At 44.2% G+C, this 5,331-nt stretch overlaps 2 non-coding genes across 2 annotated transcripts; one reads left to right on the top strand and one right to left on the bottom strand.

Annotated features, from left to right (window-relative positions):
- The first annotated feature begins 360 nt into the window (after positions 1–360).
- Trnag-gcc (transfer RNA glycine (anticodon GCC)) lies at positions 361–431 on the top strand. The gene has a single exon. It is a non-coding gene; the product is annotated as a tRNA-Gly (tRNA).
- Positions 432–4,797: 4,366 nt separating this feature from the next.
- Trnag-gcc (transfer RNA glycine (anticodon GCC)) lies at positions 4,798–4,868 on the bottom strand. Its single transcript has one exon. It is a non-coding gene; the product is annotated as a tRNA-Gly (tRNA).
- Positions 4,869–5,331: the final 463 nt, after the last annotated feature.

Below are 5,331 nucleotides of genomic sequence, written 5' to 3' on the forward strand. Positions count from 1 at the left end.
GTTTCTAGCAAGTTCATTATTGCAATTTGTTTAAAGAATGAATTGGTTTGGTTTTTCTTGCAAATGATGTCCGCCGAGACATTTAGTTAATCTCTAGGAACGTAATTCCGCAACATTTGTTGGCTTAAAAAAAGTTGGATCGCGGCTGTGGCGCCCACATTTCGATAGGGGTGTTGTTCAAGCAGTGGGCATCATTAACTTGATGAAATGGCGAGTATAAATGTAGCCCTATGTTTACTGCACGCATACGCAGTCCGCTTCTCCGGCAAGCGCTCGTCGGCACGATGACCCAAATACGGCGAGCAAGTTGCGCAACCGGTCGTGATTTGTATAGGTGACCGCTGCGACGTCTGGAACAGGGCGTCGGTGGTTCAGTGGTAGAATACTCGCCTGCCACGCGGGTGGCCCGGGTTCGATTCCCGGCCGACGCACATATTTTTTTAAATTTTTTTTAGTTGCCTCCTAAACTTTACACTTCACATTTTTGAATAAGTTTCTTCCTGACAACAATTTAGATGCAACAGCGTCATTCTGTAGGCCACGGCGTGCATGCGCGAGGTCGCACAAGTACTTCAACGCAATCCAGCACACTTTAGCTGCCGTGATTTTTCCTTGAACCTAACACCATCTTTAGGCCTAGTCCCTTCGCGCCTTGGAACGTCGAACAGAACAAACTATCCAAACTATCAATCCGCAGAGAGACGAAAAGCGAAAGGCAAAGAGGCTAACAGAGGACGCACCCGGTCGGCTACCACACCATATATAGGGAAAGGATAGAGGGGGAAAGACAGATAAGAAAAAAAATAAGAAAGGCAATAAAGAGTCCGACAGCGGGAACACATTCGCAGATGAATCTCCGCTGACATTCACAGTCGTTTGTGTACAGTCCAGTCCACTACAAGAAGCGTAATCCCCTTCAAGAAGCGGACTTCAAGAAGTCCCCTTCTATAAACTGTAATATTGAAATTTAAGGCGTCCGAAAAGAAGAAAATGAGAACGTTCTGAGCGTCCTCTCAAGGATCGGAGAGACGATTAACGAGCCTCTTCAATCATCGGACGTAGAAGTATGTGATCCCGTTCCAACCCGCAATCGGGGTCGAAGCAACATTATAGTCCAGAGGCTCTATTCTGGACACGCATGGCGGCTGCACGGCCGCCATTATCCGCCATATTGGCTGTCTCATTGGCTGTCCAGAGGTCACGTGTTTCGAAATTTGTGCCGGGAAACGGAAGTTTTGCAAAATGCAATTTTGCGTTTTCGTCAGAATGACGAAGCGTGACGTGGAGCTGCAAGTTGTATCGACTAATACTTTTTTGTGGTCCTTCGCACCTATATTGCGAGTTTAGCGCTTTAAAGAGAAAGTGGACGGTAGCGTGCAGAAGCTCGTGCAATGCATCTGCAATTTCGCGATAATGTGGTGGCGTTCCAAGATAGCCGGCATGTCAGCTTGTTCATTGGCTGAAGGAATATCCCCTGAGGAGCGTCACAGGAAGGGCCGTTTCGTAAACGTCAATTTGACGTGGCGTGACGTTGCGCTGGGCCGCCATTTCAGAGATTTTCCGCCATAATTTGTGGTGCGACGAGCCGCGCGAATTATGGTAATGAGTGGCCATATGCAATGGCAGTGGAGAGGCAAGTGTATCGCCGCATTTTCCCTGTCATTTCGGGCCATGAAAATCTTTTGTTCACAACGCGTGTTCATAGCATTTGCATCGCTCTCGGGTGGTGTTGGCATTTGTGTTTTGCACCATCATTTTTATTAAAAACACGTTTATTTGAAATAATATTGGTTGAAAGTAGCAAACTGTCTGCGACTTTTTGCACTTTTCACTATTGCGTTTGTATTGTAATCAATATTAATGACTTTTCGCGTCATCAAAGGCTATGGCAACGGTGACTTTTTAATTTACAAAAATAAACGTACGCAAGACGGCGCCTTGAAGTTTCCTCTCGCGGTGCGAGTAAGCAGCGAAGTGCACAAGAGATGGCAGTGCCGGCGTTTGCGTCGCTCAAGCGGATACCTATAGCGCGCGCAACGCTATCGATTATATTCGACCGCTTCTCAGCCAGACGAGTCGGGCTGAGTCACTTGCGGATCACGAGATAGCGATAACGCAGCCTAGAACGTGCGCTGATTATCACTGGCAGGTCGCGTATGTTGTCTCAAGGTAGAAAGCAAGCGCGTGGGCGCCAATATACGATGACTCATTCCGTTTCCCGAGGACACGTTTAAGTTTAGGGCGAAGCCATATCTGATGCTGAAGGAAGCAAAGAAGATGCGCATCCGCAACAATGATATCGGACTTTCAGAGGATGCGCAGATCTATATAAATGAGCACCGCTGCCCTGCTATGAAGCGCCTGCGTGGCATTGCGGTGAGGCGCAAGCGTGAGAAGCACTGGAAATATTTGCGCGGAAGTCTGACGATTCTGATACCATACAGATCGCTCGTGAAGTTGACCTTGAAAAAATTACCCTATAGAAGCTTTCAGCGCTGTACAGCTACCAGAGTAAAACAGTCAAAATGAACTATCTTAACTTCGGTCTACCACATGCTGTTCCCCCAGAGACTCAATTACAAAACTTTGTTTTGCACTTGAATGCACGTTCCGCAGTTGGAAAGAAATATGAAATCATGTTTCATTAAACAGTTCTTGTTTAAGTTCAACATAATCATGATAACTGAGACTTGGTACTACGATGGCTATGGTATGCTTTATCTTGACGGTTACACACCTATTTTAATTAATCCTCAATATCGACGAGGCGGTGGTGTTTGTATCTTTGTGAAAGCTTGTCGGACATATGAACTTGTTCCTCAATTTTCTTTAATTATTGTTGACTTTGAAGTTTTAGCACTTAAAAGTGACAACGAAATTGTTGCTGTGACATACCGCCCTCCAGCTGGCGACATCATATTTATTAATCTTTTGCCTTTTTTGGAATATATATGCGCAAATAAATTTCTCTTGTATGGGGAGATGATTTCAATCTTAACATTTTGTAAGACACTCCAATTGCATGCGATCTTATCTCATGCTGGATTCACAAATGTAATATGAACGCCAACTCGTATCACAGCATCCAGTTCATCGCTATTAGGCTATTTATCTATTATTTCATCAGCTATAAGCGATCATTGTCCAGTGTTCATGCATTATAGTTCCTCACAAATGAAGCAGAAACGTCAGCATGACACTATCATAGTTCAGCACTTCTCTGATGAGGCGTTGCAGGCTTTCACGCATGCTATTAATATGCATGACTGCTCTTTCGTTTATGCAGAAAGAAACGTTCATGAAGCGTAGCCGAAGTTTATAGAAACTTTCACAGATATCTATCTGTCTCATTTTCCTTTTCTAAGGTTTAAATCATCAAAGAAAATAAGGAAACCATGGGTCACATGTGCTCTTCGGCGTATGATAAACAAGAAAATAAGCTATTTCATGCATTCTTACGATCTCGTGCCGAAGATTTATTAAAGGAATATAAATTAGGAATAAACTTAACAGTGAGCTTTGAAAGGTATATATAGCGTATTACGAGAACTTGTTTTCTAGTATCAGTACCAGAAACCGAGATACTGCTTTGAAAGCTATAAACAGTGTTCTGAGACGCAGAAAGAAAGACTTCATGCCAGTTGAAATAGTAGTAAACCATCGCGTATTGACAGGTGTAAATCTTGCTAATTGTTTCAATAAACATTTCATTTTCAATATGAGGCCAGATAATATTATCTTACTCATAGAAGATTTAATTATTCGATGCCCTGAAAGGCATATATTTCTTAATCCCACAGATGAACTAGACATTTATAGAACATTTATAAGTTTTATTAATAGTAGTGCATTAGATATAGACAATCTTCAGATAAGACGTATAAAATTTGTTTTAGAGTATGTTGCCGCTGTACGTGTTAATATATTTAATTTTGCAGTGGAGTCTGGAGAATTTCCACTTCAATTGAAGTGTTCTCGGGTGTACGTTGTCTATAAAGGTGGCGACAAAACACTGCTGAGTAACCATTGCCCAATATGCATTAAACCAGTATTTGCGAAAGGTTTCGAGAAAATTTTGCATTCCCGGGTCTCAAATTTTTTCAACAAAGCTAATATTATCAGTGATGCCCAGTTTGGTTTCCGGAAATGAAGGTCTACGGAGTTAGCTTTGTTAGCTTTGTTCGCTTTAAAAAAACACACACACACACACACACACACCGTACACCGATGCTGTTGCATGTAAGTAACTGCCGACCCGCAGCGGTTGCTTAGTTGTTATGGTGTTGGGCTGCTAAGCACGAGGTCGCGATATCGAATTCCTGCCCCGGCGGCCGCATTTCAAAGGGGGCAAAATGCAGACAACACCTGCGTACTTAGATTTGCGTGCACGTTAAAGAATCCTAGGTGGTCCAAATTTCGGTGTCTCCCACTGCGGCGTGCCTCATAATCAGATGGTAGTTTTAGCACGTAAAACCGTATAATTTAAATAATTGTAACGGAGAAGGTAATTAAAAATTGTAAAATACCCACCGCGGCCCAAAAGTGGCTGTAGGACGTTGCGCTACTGAGCTGGAGGTCATTGGTTGTATCGCGGCCATGGCGCTCTCATTTCGATGGGGCTGTTGTTCAAGAACGCCCGAGTAATTTTAGGTGCACGGTAAATATCCCCAGGTGGTAAAATTTATACTGCGGTGTGATCAGACCGGGGTTTTCGCGCATAAAGCCACGGAATTAGATTTTCAAATGAAGAATGTATCGATGAAATTGGGACGCAACGAAACGAAAAAAAAAAGTATTTGCGTCGGCCGGGAATCGAACCCGGGCCACCCGCGTGGCAGGCGAGTATTCTACCACTGAACCACCGACGCCCTGTCCTCAACGCGTAGCGGTCACCTATACGAAGCTCAACCGGTTGCGCAACTTGCTCACTATTTAGGTCATTCTGCCGCCGAGCGCTTGCCAGGAAAGGGCGGACGGCATACGTCGGGCAGACGTGGGGCTACAGAAGTACTTTAATTTGATTACGCTGATTACCAACAGCTCCATTGACAGGCGTTATTGTGCAGGATAGCTGATTCATTCATTATAAAAAGAATAATACACAGATCCCACGCACTGTGGGGATTGATGTTATACGCGGAGCATTTTGCAGGTACCTGGACGTCTAGCGTTGTTTGGGACTCCACTAAGCGATACCAGGCGCACCAACGTGTTTGTGTAAATTGAGTAGTTGCGTGTGGGTGGATGGCGAGCGTGTGTGTTTGTGACAACGGCAGCATCATCGACGATACCATTGAAGACGATCGTATGACGTCAACGGCACGATTTCGA

The sequence above is a fragment of the Dermacentor silvarum genome, chromosome 4 (assembly GCF_013339745.2).
Source record: "Dermacentor silvarum isolate Dsil-2018 chromosome 4, BIME_Dsil_1.4, whole genome shotgun sequence".
Classification (NCBI taxonomy): domain Eukaryota; kingdom Metazoa; phylum Arthropoda; class Arachnida; order Ixodida; family Ixodidae; genus Dermacentor; species Dermacentor silvarum.